Consider the following 17,124-nt stretch of genomic DNA (forward strand, 5'->3'; position numbering starts at 1 on the left):
TATAGAAGATTTAGGTTCCATTAATAAGAATAATGTTTGAGTTGCCAGGTTGGAAATTGGATATGTGATCTCTTACCTTCCAGAAAACGATGGATTGAGGATCTGGACTAATATCTGCTCACCAACAACTCATTTATTAATGATTATCAACATTTTAAACAGTATTATAACCAACATCATCAAGGACAGTACACACCCTCAACACAGCCTCTTCAGGCAGATGCTACAGAGACGTGAAATCCAGAACAAGGCTGGCAAACAGCTTCTATCCACCAGGCCATCAGGCTCATGAATAACTCCCTTGTACACTGCTCTCCTCCGATCACTCTGACTGAACGTTGAACACAGTTATCTGTATTTTCAACACACTGTTATTTGCAATATTTGCAATAATGTAGTATACTTTATGACCTGTTGCTCAGGATTGCGTCTTTTTTGCACAATACTAAGCTGTGCAATACTTGAACTTATATGTAATTTTGTAATTTTTTGTGATTTTAATCTTTAAAATTTAAAATTTAAATTTATTTTAGCTCTTTTTTTCATGAATTCAAACTTCTTGAGTCTTGAATCTACCAAATATAAAGGATCAAATCTAGTCAAAGGGGTTTTTCACAACCTGGCAACCCAAAAGTTGTTCTTATTAATGTCTTATAATAGATTAGCATCAGTACATTATTCATAAACCACCAGTAAAACCATTAGTAACAAATTATAAACTCTTTATTAAAGGTGCCTTATGAGAAAGTTATATCAAAACCTCTTTTCTGATTCTGCAGGTTAAATAATCTTTAAATGTCTTAAATTGATCTCTTAACTCTACAAGTAACAGTTGTTAAACATCATTTAATTATGTTACATTTCACTTCATGACTTCTTCATTTCAGCCTGTTTCAAGTCATCTGTTTTTGCCTCTAAACTTGTCTAAACATGTCTCAACATGCCAGTCCTCTATGTTTTTTTCTCACATAGATCGTAAAAAGTGTGAAATAAAACTCTGTTAAACATATATAACATTTATACTTCCTCATGTATTAGTTTTTTAAAGTTTTTTTGTTCATTTGATCTCGTTTTCTGGTCTAACGCCGCTGCTTTCTGATCTCTCTGTGACTCGCAGAGGTGAGAGGTCATCCAAGGTCATCCTTGGGTTATGAGAGGTCAGTGGAGGACCACACACACATACATGCATACACACACACACACAAACACACACACACACACCAGCAAAAGTATCTCCTCTATTATCAGTGTTTCTCTCACACACTCACCACCACACACTATCTGTTCATCTTTATGCCTTTTTTAATCAGATCACTTTGTGTATGTGTGTGTTTGTGTCTGTGTGTGTGTGTGTGTGTGATGCTCAGGTTTGATAGTGTGTTCTAGCAGACAAGGAACAGCTAACTATAGAAACAGGAAGTCATTGTATAACAAACCAGAATAACTTCCTCCAAAACACAAACCACTGTGAGCTGAACGGCAGGTGAAAGAGGAGAAAGAGGACACGAGTCTTGTTTTCTTCCTTCGTACGAGAAGCAACGGCAGTAATAACAAACCGCAGTTACAGTCTGTATCCTCACTGACTAATTATTTACATGTTCTCATGTCTTTTTGTGTTTTCTTAAGTTTATAATTTTACTTTTGTGGCTCTGTGAGACTTTAAGTAAGTGTGAAACTAAATTAAGGCTAAAAGTGGAGCTTTAATAGCGATATACACTATATTTTTCATGCTTAAGTGGTCATAACTGACATATTATTCTTACCAATGACATCACGAAAATTATAGAAAACTGTATCTTTACTTATCTGTATTTGCATCTACTGTTTATTAGTCTATTATGATTATTGCTGTGGTTTTTGTTTCTTTGATTCTCATTTTTGTTTTGTCTTGGAAACATTAAAAATATCAAGTAAAAACAAGACGAAAAATAACACATTTGTTCAATTAGCGTAAACAGGTGCAATATCAAGACTTGTGTATATATAAGCCTGATTTTAGAGGGAAATCTTTACAGCATAAAAGAAGAATGCTGTGTTTCAATAGCAGTTTAACAACCAATACCTCAGTACATACTAATTGTATAAAATATAAGCTAATCGCTATAATTAAATCTTTATAGGCTGTTTTTGCAGTGAGTATACAAGAAATCGACATACTTTACAGGAAATCGTATAAAAATGCCACTTTGGAATGTCTCTTCCACTTGAACTTGACAATTATTGTTGTTTTTCCAAATATTTAATACTTTTTTTTATTTTTTTTTATGTTTTCCGAGATCTACCTGGAGCTGTCTCACCAATGTTGTGCAATATACTTTAAATTTTTTCCAGCTGTGAGCAGCTCTTTCGTTTTGCAAGCACACACACAGTATTAGTATGCGTGCTGACTATTTCTTAATATATCTAATCTTGTCACTTTTGCAATGCCTTACGCATCCTCCCGACCTGTTAAGAATTAGTTTGTTTGCGTGAAAATGCGTCAGATAGAAACTCAGATGGTGAATGTTGTTTTGATGCCGTTGAGGGAAAAACGTTTGCAGTGAGCTGAGGAGAGAAAAAGAGCGAGTGGAAGTTGTTGTTGTCTCTGCCAGTGTCATTCAGTCCGCACGTACATGGCGGTGAAGCTTTCAACGCCAACATCAGCTTCCTGGTTTGGGGTCTGGTTTGCATACCGTCTGGCTCCTGTGTGTGTGATAGAGAGTTAAATAATCAGTCCATCAGATATCAGTGTTTTAACTTTCCTTCCTCCCGAAGGGAGATGCAGGGATGATAAAAAGATATAAAACAAAACTGGCACAATACATGGTTTATCTTTGTGCGTGTGTGTTTTTCTGAAGTGTTTTTTTTTTTCGTGTGTGTGTGTGTGTGTGTGTGTGTAAATGAAAAGCCGGTTAAGCTTTGACCTTTAAAAAAAAAGGCCCGAAAGCCACAAAATTACCATAAACACAAGTTATATGTTCAAATTAACTACTTACATTTTGTTTTGTTTTTTTAATTCCTTAACAAACTGTTTCCTGAATGAATGAACGAACCCTGCGTGTGTGTGTATCCGCTGAAACTTGTGTGTGCATGACGACGACGCTGCCGTACCAAACACACACACACACACACACACACACGCACACACACAGAGGTCTAATGAAGACGAATGAGACAGCACACACACTTCTCCTCGCCTCCTGGTTATTGATGAGCCTGAGGGGTCAAAGGTTATAGAAACACCCACTGTGTGTGTGTGTGTGTGGGTGTGGGTGTGTGTGGGTGTGTGTGTGTTCGTAACTTTCACTCTCTCTCTCTCTTAAGTCATTACATTTTCAGATTAAAACACACATGTAGTTTGATCTTTTTATTTCAAATTTTTCTACTTTTACTTCACTCTTCCTCAAATCTCAGTTACTGTTTTCACTTTTGTGTTTTTGCTTTTTCTTCCCTTTTTTTGCCTTTGTCTCACTATTCCTGATATTCAACTAAGATACTGCTAGAATAGTACTAATAAATATTAACAAAATAAAGTGTAAAACCTGAGTAGAAATCTCTGTATTCTTCACTCTTTCGTTGTGTTTTCCCTTCCATTTCTTCATGTTTTCATGCTCTGATTCATCTATTTTTTTCTCTTTTTCAGTCTAAATTTGTCTTTTTCTCCTTCCAGCTTATATTGCATTCATGTTTAAATGTTCAACTCTAAGTTATGTAACTAGATAACTAATATACACACATTTATTTGTGCTGCTAGATTTATTTTACTTGAATTCATACAACAGCAGCTTCTTACTTCTAGCTGACAACTGTGGATTTTGTCGTCTAAAATTTTAAACAACTGTCACCAGCAAATTTGATCAGCTAAAGCTAGTTAGCATTGTTCATGTAATGCAGTTGGTTAACCCTGCAGTATTATAAATAAAAATGTAATAAACATGTTATTTGTTCTAACAGAACCCTTATCTTTTGGACAAGCAACACAGAAGTTAAGTTTATGCTTTAATGTTTTAATTCTCAGACGGCATGTTTCAGGAGGAGGACTATCAGATGAATTTGGCAAATGTAACGCTATCTAATGCAAGTTTGGCAGGAGTTTCTGGCATGTAAACTTCCTCAAACCGAGTAAAGGAAAGGACAGAGCCGCTAACATTAGCCTGAACTCTGTGTCTTTAGAAATAATGCAAGGTAACTACTTTAGGTAGTAATAGTTAGCAGGGCATGCTAATGTTTGCAGCTTATGTTAGAGCAGACAAACTGTTTAATCCATCCTTATACTTTAGTTTTTGGTTTTGTTAAAGCTAATAAGAAAACACCATCCTCTAAACTCTTAAAATATGGAGTATCGCTCTTATTAAATCCCCGTGCACACTTCTTAAATGTGTAAATCCAAATCTTGACAGGCCTACAGTATAATTATGTTTGCTATGTCCAGGCTATGATTGCACAACGGTACAGATTTTGACTTTTGCTTTGCTTTCTAACTTTGTCTCAGCTGGCCACCATATAACCTTTTTAATTTATGTCTGGAAGTAATTAGTACACATGAGCATTAAATGTGTGTGTGTTTAAATTAAAAGACGCTTTACATAGATATACAAATTAGAGGAAAAAGAAGTTAAACACAACAACAGAGCAGCAGGAGAGACACAGTGTTAAAAGTAGAAAACAAATGTAAAAGAGAATAAAAGACAAAAAATAAAATTATCAGACTAAGAGCTGAATTTTAGTTAAAACTGACTTTAAAAGTGAGTTTTTAGAGCTTTTCAGCTTTTTTAGCCTGAAATATCAAGTGAGAATTCATTTTTTACGACTTGGAAACTGAGTTTTCCTAACAGCACTTGAAGACACCAGAAAATATTTGTTAAAGTAACTTGATTTAAAACTGGAAATGTCCTCTGAGCTATAGGACAACCACATTATTAATCTCTCTCTCTCTGTGTGGATGCCTGTGGTTTGCTCCTCTGAATCTGCTCATCCCTACTTTTCCATCTCCTATCTCTTCATCGCTTTCAATTTTCATCCACAGTGAGTTTTACTAATATTCCCCAAAAATAGCTGCGGCCTGACCAGCAAATTCTCTCTCTTACTGACAGACTACTGTGTGTGTGTGTGTGTGTGTGTGTATGTGTGTGTGTGTGTGTGTGTGTGTGTGTGTGTGTGAAGCCCTGCCAGTTTTTCATTACTTTTTTGTTCCTGACCACATATGAAGAAAGTTGAATTATAATGGAGCCCATTATTAAAGCTTAGCAGAGACCTGATAGCTCTGGGATTGTTATGATGTGTGTGCGTGTGTGTGCGTGTGTGTGTGTATGTGTGCATGTGTGTGTACTTTTGCTGAATTTTTCCCCCTGGTATTCACGGCGAATACAAAAACATTTTAGTGTCGGGCGGCATTACTGTAATTGGCCTTTTAGATCTGATTCGATACAGACCTCTCTGGGGAAATTTCGGAAATGTGTGTGTGTGTGTGTGTGTGTGTGTGTGGTGTACGTGCGTGAGCAAAAGTGAGGTATAGAGAGAGAAAGAGAGAGCGCAAGAGAGAGAGAGAGAGAGAGAGAGAGAGAGAGAGAGAGAGAGAGTTATCCAGCTGGGAAACTGACTAACTGATTATCATTATGATTTCTGGGAAATGAGGAACACTGGTGAACGCAGAATAACTTGTGTTTATTGCTAATTTGTTCCTGCTCTTATCATTATTATAGTTACTTTGTACTGTATTAAGAACATTGTGTTTCTTTGTATCATCAGCTGTTTAGAAACACTTGACATGTCAGTGAAATATTAGATAATTTAAAACATTTCAGTTCGTTCCAGCTCAGAGTGCTGGCATTGCTTTAGGGAGACCAGAAAAATCTGTTTAACCCTTTAACGCCCCACATTTCAAATAGTTGGCCTATTTTTTGATTGTCAGACCCTTAAAATGAGTTCGGACATCAGGATTTAAAGGATATATGACATTGATGATCTGGCAGGATGCTCTGAATGTTCATATTTATGTAATTTTACATTGTTTTAGCAGGATGTAAGTGCTAAAAGTAGGTGGAAAAAAGGTTAAAAATGTTAATTATTTCAGAGGTTGCAGTATTTATTTATTTATCTGGACAGTTTTAGTTGTAGTTCTTCCTTCCACAGGTGACTTCTGTTTCACGGCTTCAGTCTTTATACTGTGTACAGCTCTTAAAGCACACGCGAGACACCTGCAGTAGCCTCTAAAAAAACATAATCGGATCAAGTGGCCGAGCAAGATGTGTCGTATTAACGGATGTCATCCTCCACAAAGCGACAGAAATAAGTTTCCAAAGAAAAATTCTTTTCTTCCTTCTGTTTTGCGTCCTCGTCGTGTGGAACATGACGTGTGCTTCACAGAGCGGTACACGTACTTTTAATCAAGTGTTTGCATGTGTATGATAGCTGTGAGGACGCTCTGAAGGAATGCAGGACATGTCATTTCTTCCATGTGTTGGTTACGCATATCCTCAGAAGTCGACGCTTCTCAAGGCTCTGGGGAGAGTTTTGCAAATATTAAAACGTAATGGTCTAAAAATTCACAACAAAAATTGAACTCAGTTTTCAGTTCAAGGTAGCTTTTTTGCAGCCGCAGGGGAATTTCTTTGTCGCACTACCGAGGTTTCGCCACTTTGGACAAATTGGTAGCAAAGCTGCTCTCTTAATACATTCATGATCGTGGCTCTTATAAAACTTTTATAAATGTTATTGCCTGGCAGCTTTCTTTTAGTCCAGATTCAGGGCTGTAATTACCTGTTGTGACAGTGTGACAGCTTCTTCTTTCTTCTTTAGACAGATTGTTGCCTCAGAAGTCTTGCACGTGCTCTAATAAAAGAGAGAAAAATGGCAGCAATTACAAAAAAAAACCTCCCAAAAAATGAAATATTGAGGTCTTAACTAGTAACTCTTTACAAGACAACTGGGTTTGAACTTTTCCCACCACTGATGATGAAACACAGCAAGAGCGTCAGAAGAGAAAAAGATTAAAGGATGGGTGACGAAGACAGAAAACGAGTTACAGAATGCAGGAAAACACACACACACACACAAACACACACACACACACACACACACAAACACATACGCAGAGCTGAGTCATTGAGCCCAGATGTCTTTATTTGCCTCTTTACGTACGAATAACCAAATGACTGCTTGAGTCAGGTACAAACACTCGTAAACATGATTTAACACAAACACAGAGTCATACCGGCGGACACAAATCTACTCACACACACACACACACACACACACACACATACACACACACACGTCCGTTATTATGAACTCACCTGACGCTACACACACTCTTCGACAAACACATGTTGACCTAATGAACTGTGCTTTCTAGCTAACGGCGTTGTGTCATCATGGGAAACTGGTGCTACATGTGTTATTTATAAGCCCCTGATTAACAGCAGTGTGTGTCTCACACAGCTAAAGAGACGGCAATGTTATATGCTTGTGTGCCTCATGTTTGTGGGAAACGGACACACACACGCTTTGCGCCCCCCCGTGTAGTGCTGACTAATAGTCTCGGGATGTGTGCACAGCCTCGTTGGCACCGAACAGTGTGACTGTCAGCAGGAGATCTGAGCCCGAGGACACACAAGAGACGTTTTACAGACGAGAGTGGAGCAGCGAGGTTACGAGCTGTTTGGTGCTGCCCAGTAAAATGCCAGTCTGCGGTCAGACGCCATGTCAGACACTAATCCACACCATCCATCAAGGATAGAAAGTGCCCAATAAATGCAGAAAGAGAGACAGAAAACTGGTTTCATGGCAAACACACACATAAAGAACACAAAATGTGGTTATCTGGTTGATGTGCAGTAGCTGTTTGGCTGTTTTTTTTTGCCATTTAGGTATGCAAAATCATGACCAAAATTTTCCACTGAACTTAACCAAAATTCTTTATTCAAGGCTAAATAAACACTAGATTGGGTTCTGTTGGAATATCTCCACGTATTATATAACGTCCGATCTGTGACAATTCATTTGATTGATCGCACAATCAGAATGTGCTGGCGAAAGTGAGAGAAGAATAATAATAAAAATTTAAAAAAAAGTTAACATGCTAACATTTGCTAACAAGCAGCGAATACAAAGTACAGCTGAGGCTGATGTGAAGGGATGCTGGAAGGTTTGGGAGTCGTGGGCAAATTTCAAACTGATGTTGGCGCTAGATTAAAAGTTAAGGGATCAGCAAAGTTATTGCAGTTCATCCTGAGACATGGATGTCTGTACCAAATTTCACGGCAATCCATTCGATAATAGTTGAGATATTTCTCTCTGGATCAAAGCGGTCGACTGAGCGAGTGGCGGTGCCATCTCTAGAGCCGTGCCACCAGCGTGGCTAAAATCAAAACTTGATACTGTAGCACCAATTTAAGAGAGGCTAAACATTAAAAGAAGAAAAGAAAAAAAAAAGACAAATAGGAGGAAGAAAGGAAGACAGATGAGCAAAAGAGACAGAAGAAGAAATAAACCAGAGATGAAAGGAATGAGAACGAAAGAAACGGAGAGAAAGAAAGAAACCAAAAGAGATGAGTTAAGGAGAAAATAACATGTTGGGGAAAAAGGATTAAGTGCTAATTTGAAGGAATAAGAGACAAAACCATCAGTCTTCTGTTTCTCAACATGTCTCTGCCACTTATTTTTTGTCTTATTCATTTTCGTTCCTTGTTATTTGTCTGTGCCGTACAAGAGAAACCTACAGTACACGTTGAGTTTCTTCCCTTTCTCGCGTTTGGCGTCAATGTCGTCACATTTTCCCCTCCACGCCTCGTTTGTTCTCGTCGTATATCATGTTATTTTTGTCAGTAAAATATGCTCCTCTGTCTTTCCAGCATCACTTTTCTTTTTTCTCTCTCCTCGTGCATCTTCTTCATCAGAGGATTATTTGTCACAACAAAGGAGCTACGTTCATCCCGGTTTTGTTGCGTCATTGCACGTCCCCGTGACAGCTTATGAGAGTGGATTAAGGCCTGTCTGTGCCTCTCACACAAAGAGATATTCTCTTAATTTAAACCATTCTTCATTCCCACCAGTAGCGTAATGGTTCCCTGTGGAGTCTCTGACAGCCAAATGTCAAAGACTCTTGAAAGGAGGAGCAAGTTTTTGGTTAAATGACTGAGAAATCGCAACAAATGGAGCCAGTGGCTCTTCATAAATAATAATTACTTCATTTCATGTCTGTTTTCTTTCTGCATCAAGTTAGAGTTTTTATCAAAACATCCCTGTCTCCTCATCTTAAATCACAAAGTGGTGAAGCGAAAGATTCCCACGAGCTGAGACACAGATTTGCTGTGTAACACAAATTAAAGTCAGTTGTCGGGTCATGTCCTACAAACACGAAATTTTCATTTTGTCATCTGGAAACTGTGTAAGCAAATATGGGTGTGTTCACCTATGAGAGGACACTGTTTGTAAATAATCTGATGGTGACAGGTGGAGCTGAACATAAACCAGGGCTTACAGTTTTGCTGTGAATAGTAAATTTAGTCACCAAACCTGCTTCTTTTTCTGAGCTACAGCAGTAAATGTTAGGTCTGAATGTAGCACACTTTAAGATGTAAATTGCCATTTTTCACTTGGTTTAGTCATTTTGCCAGTGTGAACACACCACAGACTCACAACATAACTTCCATCAGGCTATATTATGAAGTTTTGACTTTTTAGAAAGCTTTTTTTCTTAACAGACTCATGAAAACTGTCAAGCAATCACAGCTCGAAAGTGAACAGAAAACTATAAGACTACGAAAACAACTCACACCAAAAACCTTGAAATGATTAAAAACTGAAAAAAAGGAAACTCTGAAAACACATATGGTATAAAAACAACAACAAAAAAACCTGTAAAACATAAAAAACCCACTTCAGGAACTACAGACATTTAATCTACAGACCTCCGTCCCTCCAGTGGACGTCATCAATTGTACTCTAGTGAAATCAGTTTCATCTTGCAAATTTTCTTGTGAACAAAAAGCAAAAAATGAGCGCACATGCAATACTATTCATACTGTCATCTGACTGTTGTTAAGTGTAATATAATTTCAGTCACCTTCCACAGATCTGTGCATAAAACTACACGTTTAAAATTAAAATACTGAGTTGCTACATGGCACACATTGTAAAGTAAGCTTCACCTGCACTAAGTATAAATGACAGCACAGAACAGTGCAGGTGACATTAAAATCCAACTGAAATCACATTTAATCATCCTTCTTTGCAGTCAGAAATAATGTCAACTAGTTTTTTGAATGGATTGTTAATAGTTTTATAATAGAATGAAGAAAAAAAGGTCTTTGGGGAAATCACATCAGAAACGCTCCTTTTTGTCTCATCCGGCTGCGGGCGTGTCAGTGTCTGTGTTTGATTGACGTTAGCTGGCAGGCTGCTGGTGTTACACCATACCGAACAGTGACAAAGTAAACAAACCGCTGTAGCTACAAGTCAGGAACAGTCAAAGTGTCGCTAACAGGGATTTTGAAGAGCAACAATCAAACCAGCACCGAAATGACCTTTTCAGGTATGTTTACATGCTGTTTAATGTGCTGCAGCTGAGCAGCTAATTAGCTATTTAGCCATCTAACCAACGTTAGTGATGCACTTTTCTCCAATGAATGTTTGTTTGGTGGCTCGTTCAATGAGCTAAAGTGCAGGACTTGTGTTCATGTTTATATTGTTCAGAGTCTTGAGTAGCAGGATGCAATCAGGCTCAGTGTGACCATCTGCTCTGCCGATGACAGAACGCCACTTTATCGCTCCATTCAAGATTTAATTTGCTGTATATGAATAAGGCCTACTACTTAAACAGAGTATTATATCAACATTTAACCTAGGGGGCACAGTCATGAAATTACAGAATATAAAATATAAATTTCTCCCCTTTGGCGTCTGATTTTCTTCTCAAAGGAGAACACTGGACGAGTGATTTACAGAGCAGATATGTAAGCAGTAGTAGACTCAGTTGGACACTTTAAAAAGTGTTGGGTTTTTATTGCGAATGGACAGCTGACTGACAGAACAGCAGCCTTTCCAGTGTGCTATGAGAGCAGCCAGAGAGTCTGGGCAGGGAAGTCAAAAAAAAAAAAAAAAGAGAAAAAACAAGAAGATGATGTATAAAACCTGAGTACTACAGCCTTGCTCAAGGGCATATCTGATGTTTCTCATTCACTTCCTTCCGTCAAATTCCGCGGGTTCAAACCCACAACCTTGCGGTCGACAGAAACAGCTTTTTGTTAAAAAAAAAAAAAATCCGGGCGGAGACATCTCCTCTGTCTTCCCCCTGCAGACATGCAGCCACGGCTGGAAACACACAGTTCTGATCAAGTGAAGCCTTAATTAAGTTGTCGCACACCAACCTTGAGGAGCAGCATAAAAAAACCACATCCTACTTTTACTCAGAAGTCTTCCCACAAGCCTCGATCCAGAAAATTTGTCAAGGAGGGGGGACGGCCACTTTGTACTTAATTAGTCCAAGGAATCTGTATGAAATCCTGGACCGTTTAACCACACTTAGTCACTGACCCCATATCCTTTGGGCATCAAATCCAGCACAGATAGTTCTCTTCTTCCTACTAAAATCACATCTAGAATTCGTAATCTGTTCAGTTTCAGCCTTTATCATGTTTTTTAAAGAAGTTGTTGTGCCCAAAAGTTAAAAAGCCACAGGTTTTCAATCCATAGACATTGGAAAAAAGTGGACTGCACACTGTTATTATTATTTTGTAGGATAAAAACCAGAGTGTTGACCTCCTCTGAACTCTGGAGTCTGGATCTGCCACTGTTGGCACAAAACCAGCTACGGCCTTGATTAATCTGACATTCACAAAGTGTTTATTAACACTGAGAAAAGCACATGGGGATATAGTTCGTTAGCAGCATAGTTAATTCACATTCTGGTGATCCAAAACAAAGACTGCCATGTGCAAAACTTTCCTGGTAAAATGAATCATTAGCCACATCTGTAACAACTGAGTGGCTTCAAGGTTTCAGTTCATTCAGCTAATGTTTCTGTTTCTGTTCGTTTTCTCGTCACGGTGGCTTTCCTGTTGTTCTGTTGTTGTTCTCCTCCTCAGCTCTGCCAGGTCATTGTAGTGTTTGTATGGATATTCATTACCATATGGGTCTGCAGCTGCCCAGCTGTGCTGCAGACAGCTTTTATTTTTGTTAATAAAGGTTACAAATGATGACAAAATGTGCAAAGCTAATTGATGCAGCCTGTGATTACAGGGCAAAAATGTTCACTGACCCATTTCAAATTAATATAATAAAAGCCTCTCTGATGATCGTCTTTTTCCATAGCCAGACGTCGTTCTGTGAAGCAAATCCAAATCGACGTCAATTCCAATTATTTATCTGCCTATTTAACCTTTTAAATCCTGATTTTCTCTTAGGTTCTTACTAAGTAACTAGTAGCTATAACGGTAAAATCTTATAAATGTAGTGAAGCAAAAAGTAAAATATTTCCACATGTGTACTTAATCCCTGTTTTATTGCATTTTCTGTGGATGTTCTTATAATTTTTGTTTTATTTCTCTGTTCGCTATCTCTATCATATTGCTCTATGTTGAAATTGCACCTATATTTTATGTAACTCTGGTTTTAAAAGGCGCCATAGAAATAAAGTTTAATATTATTATTATTGGCAGACATCTCTGAGATGTTATGGAGTAAATGCATAATGGCATAAAATGGAAATAATCATGTAAAGTATCTCAAAATTGTACTTAAGTATAGTGCTTAAGTGGATCCACCATTTCAAACACATGTTGCGGAGAGCCCAAACATTCCCAAGATACCAGTATGTCAGGCTGCTGGATACTGGGAAAACTGTGTAAAAAGATGCAGCAAACATGTAGAATATTTCAATTTGTAAGTTTGGAAAGGCCATTTAAACATGGCACAAAAAATAAATAAACATATATTTATATATATATATATACATATATATAGATAGATAGATAGATAGATATAGATATTGCTTAAATTTATAACATCAGGATAAACCTCTTGATATGCACCATGTGTTACACTCATAAGAATACTATGACAATATCATGCACGTGTGTTATCTGTAAATGCTTGTGTAACATTGAACCTGCAGGACAAACACTCAAATGTAGAAACAATATTTTAGTATTTAACCCAGATAACACACGGAAACGGGCAATCATGCGGCACTGCCGGTCTTCTTCTGGCCTGGACAAAATGAACATGAGCCTGAAATGGCCCACATGTAAAATAGCAAATATGGGCCAAATATCCCAAATCAAATGCGGGCTTTTTTTTGGTAAAGATGCGGTGCTCTCAGGTATGTGTATTCTGGATGTGGGCCAGTTCTGTTTTATCCGGTTTGTTCTTGGTTGACATACGGCTTGCTTGTGGCCTAGATCTGGGAAACAGGAGCGGATCGCCCAAGTGCCATCATTCCACACGGTATGTGGGCCGGATGAAAGTGCCGAAAGAGTAGGGTGTGAACCGGATCTGCGCCATGGGAATTTTGCTATCTGGGAATGGTACATTTTTCAAAGACATACCAGAACAGAAACAGAAAACAGAAAAATACGGGTATACTTATTTCACTTGAGGTACGTTATTGTACTTTTTAAGGTTCAAATGCTCTGGGTACAATAATTGTTTTGCACGAAAGGGTGCTGAGTTGCATCTGTGTGATAGGTAACTGCCAGTGCAAGTTTTTGTATCCAACGGTAGATTTCTGCTTGTGCTTCTGAGTGGTCCATGTTTTTTTCATTTCTGCAGCCTCACATTAAATGGAAATATACTCAAGATGTTTGATGCATCATTTTATATAATTCCCTTGAAAAATTCAGAAGGCTGACATACAAGTATCTTTGGACAGTTTGCACAACATATATGCATGTTGATGATGACAAATCCACTGGTCCATCTAGAGAGTAAGTACATTTAATCAAGAACAGTACTTAAGTATAATTTTGAGGTGTTTTACTTGAGTATTTACATTTTTTGCCACTTTACACCATAATATTTCTGAGACTTTTTACACCGCTAAATTCACTGTATTTTACATTTATACTATGAAAGATTTTACATACAAAACAAATTATCAGTTTATAAATATGATGTTTTGTTATAGATTAATCTACCCAACAGTATATAAATTAGTTAAAGTTAGCTCCACCTCAACCAGTTTTAACATTAAAATGCTACTTACGTGTAAAAATCAGTAAGGGATCAATTAACTTTTGCTTTTTAAAACATTTTGCAGATAATACTTTTATTTAAATAGAATTTTCAATGCAATGGAGTATCTTAAAGGATCTGAATACTTCTACCATCTCTTGTCTCTCAATTTTTAAGGGGTTACAGAGTTAGTTTAGGCTATTATCCAACATATTTTGGCAATGCATCCACCAAACTACATGCCAAACTTGTCTAAATTTCTTCTAATTCATAAATCATTTGTGGTCCTTCAATGGATAATAGCGACCCTCTGGCGTTGACCGATCGCACTGGCTGTTTCGGTAAACCTCCCCCTCCACCGCCCCCCTTAAGTTTTACCACAAATGCAAAAAAAGGGGGGCAAACAACAGGCTCATAAGACCAACTCCTCATGTTCAACAGAATAGAGATTTGTTTTCGGCTGTTTGACTCATCGGTAACCCTCAGAAGTCATCAATATGACTGCTAATCAGTGCGCTACTGTGATTCGTATGTGTGACAGATGATTCAGAAGGTCATGATGTCATAGCTCGATGACCTCATAGAACGATGAGTGCTCTAATATAATCCAGGCTGTTGGGTCACCAGGGTGCCACTAATGTGTATGTGTGTGTGCTAATGAGGTCATTATTGACTAGAAAAAGCTGTGTAATGCATTTTTGTGAGTTACTTTAATTCATATACTGTTATAATGTCGGATATCTGTGTTAAACATGGTCAGTCTTCCAAAACTTGAGGTGAATGTGTGTAAAAATGCTGCCTGCAAGTCAAAAGCCAGGGCGTCAACCCCGCTCTTAACGCTCAGTTTGCAGTGTTACCTCTACTTCCTCCTCGTGATGACATCAGATTGTTCGAGCATACCGACAAACGGCCGTCTGTTCCGTGTCCTTTGTTGCTAAAGTTTTTCCATGTGTTGTTCACGTTGTCCACTCGCATATTTGAAAAGTTTATGGTTTTTAGTAAAGAACGAGAAAAAGAAACGAAATCAAACTACTATTGTTTGTTTAAGTTTCCAGGAACCAACCAATCAGAACGGAGTGGGCTCATCAGGAGGCGGGCCTTAAAGAGACAGGAGCTAAAACGGCCTGTTTTAGACAGAGGCTGAACTGAGGGGCTGCATAAAGAGCCACTATAAGATAAATAAGGAGTTTTTTGAACTGAAAATCATGCAAACATATTCCAGTAGGGCCCCAGAATATAAATATAGACCTGGAAATATACATATGCTCCCTTTAAGCACCTGTCTGTACACAAGTGTGCAAAAATCTGTTTTTCTTGTACACTTTGTGAATATATAAAACGTCTTTGTTTGGCTTGTGTTTTGTGTATATTTTTGTAAATAAGTTATGTACATATCTTGTTTTTATGACGTTTTCATGGGAATAAAACCAATCTAACTTCTTGCTTCCTCTTTCCCTTTTTACCTCAATTTCTCTTTCGTCTCTCTCCTCTTGTGGGTGTGTTTGTGTGTGTGTGTGTGCTCGTGTTCGCTTCCTGTGTCCCACTAAGCTCTCTAAAGCCTAAGCTAAACACCTCGGCTGTGAAAGGTCGTTCCAGGGTCAGAGGAAATTGAAAATACGTTTGCTAGCAAAACTCACACGCATCATCATATGCACTCTCTCTCTCTCTCTGTCTCTCTCTCTCTCTCTCTCACACACACACACACTCTTTTCTTCCCCTGGCTGACTGTCTCCACTTGGGCTAACTGAGGTAAGCGAGTGTGTGTGTGTGTTTAGGTAAAGTGTTAAAAGCTTAAATGGACATAGCTGTGGAATGTAAAGATAAGGTGTCTTTGCTTATACAAAGGAACACACACACACACACACACACACACACACACACACACTTTCGCCGCAGCCACACGAAAGCGGTAATTATCTAACTTACACACATAACGGCGTTAACGGGCTAAGCACCCGCCAAATCTTCCCGTCTCCCATCTGGAACAGAAACACTGGAAGTCGGACACATTACACAAGAGGTCGCGACCTTGTAATGGAGTGGATGAGGTCACTTAAGAGCTCCAGTAGAGGAATTTCAAACAGCATGGTTGTGTGTTTATGTACGGGCAGGAACTATTTGAATCAGTGTTGGTTTGAACTTCTGCTGAACTCTGAAAAAAAAAAAAAAAACAAAACAAAACAGGAATTACCTCAATCTGTTCAATCAGAGTTACACCAGAATTTGTGAATCAGCTTCGAATGAAAGCTGTGTTTATCTAAATCAGCAAATCTCCAACTTTGACGTCGGTTTCCTGAACAAACTCAGACATTGACTTCTGGACATAACTCAATCAAACTAGAGCTCATTGGATTTCAACAGAATTTTATCCTTTTTTGGGGATTGTTTACAAAAAAGGGACTTTTTGACCATTTTTACTTCCCCAAAGAATGATGACTCTAATTTCTCTGCAGCAGGATGGCAGAGCTGTTTATATATCAGTAAATCATAAATCATCATAAATAGATAAATACTATAATATTTACAAACATTTATGCAGTATTTGCATTGTCTTACGGAATATACTACATTATATATTTGCAATATATTACAGGAAATACCAATTATTGGTGCATTTTATACATTGCAAGTTATATATCAGAATAAACCCTTTGAATAAACCCATCTTGTTTTCGACATGCACAAAAAAAATTAAAAATAGAACAATACAAAATACAAGACACAATAATACATAACAAAACAATGAAGAAAACAAAAACCAACTTCCTTAGAGACAAAGGGAAGTAAAAGAGGATCTGATCAGAGCGTCTGTCTGAGTAATTTGAAATATAAGGAACAAAAAAAAGTGTTTTAAGCAGTGGGGATATTTAGAATGAATGTTTGCCAATGAAACTGACGTCATGTATGTATGTAGGGAGCTTTCTGGTTGCGTCAATGCTGCATAAAAAAGGAACATCTTAGTATGAATCTGCA

At 37.9% G+C, this 17,124-nt stretch overlaps 1 long non-coding RNA gene across 1 annotated transcript; it reads right to left on the bottom strand.

Moving 5' to 3' along the window:
* Positions 1-1,837: 1,837 nt before the first annotated feature.
* On the bottom strand, positions 1,838-8,672 carry LOC137174927 (uncharacterized). Its single transcript, XR_010925503.1, has 3 exons — positions 7,275-8,672; positions 6,739-6,810; positions 1,838-2,682 (listed from the first exon to the last, which is right to left on the bottom strand). It is a non-coding gene; the product is annotated as an uncharacterized lncRNA (long non-coding RNA).
* Positions 8,673-17,124: the final 8,452 nt, after the last annotated feature.

The sequence above is a fragment of the Thunnus thynnus genome, chromosome 22 (genome assembly GCF_963924715.1).
Source record: "Thunnus thynnus chromosome 22, fThuThy2.1, whole genome shotgun sequence".
NCBI lineage: Eukaryota > Metazoa > Chordata > Actinopteri > Scombriformes > Scombridae > Thunnus > Thunnus thynnus.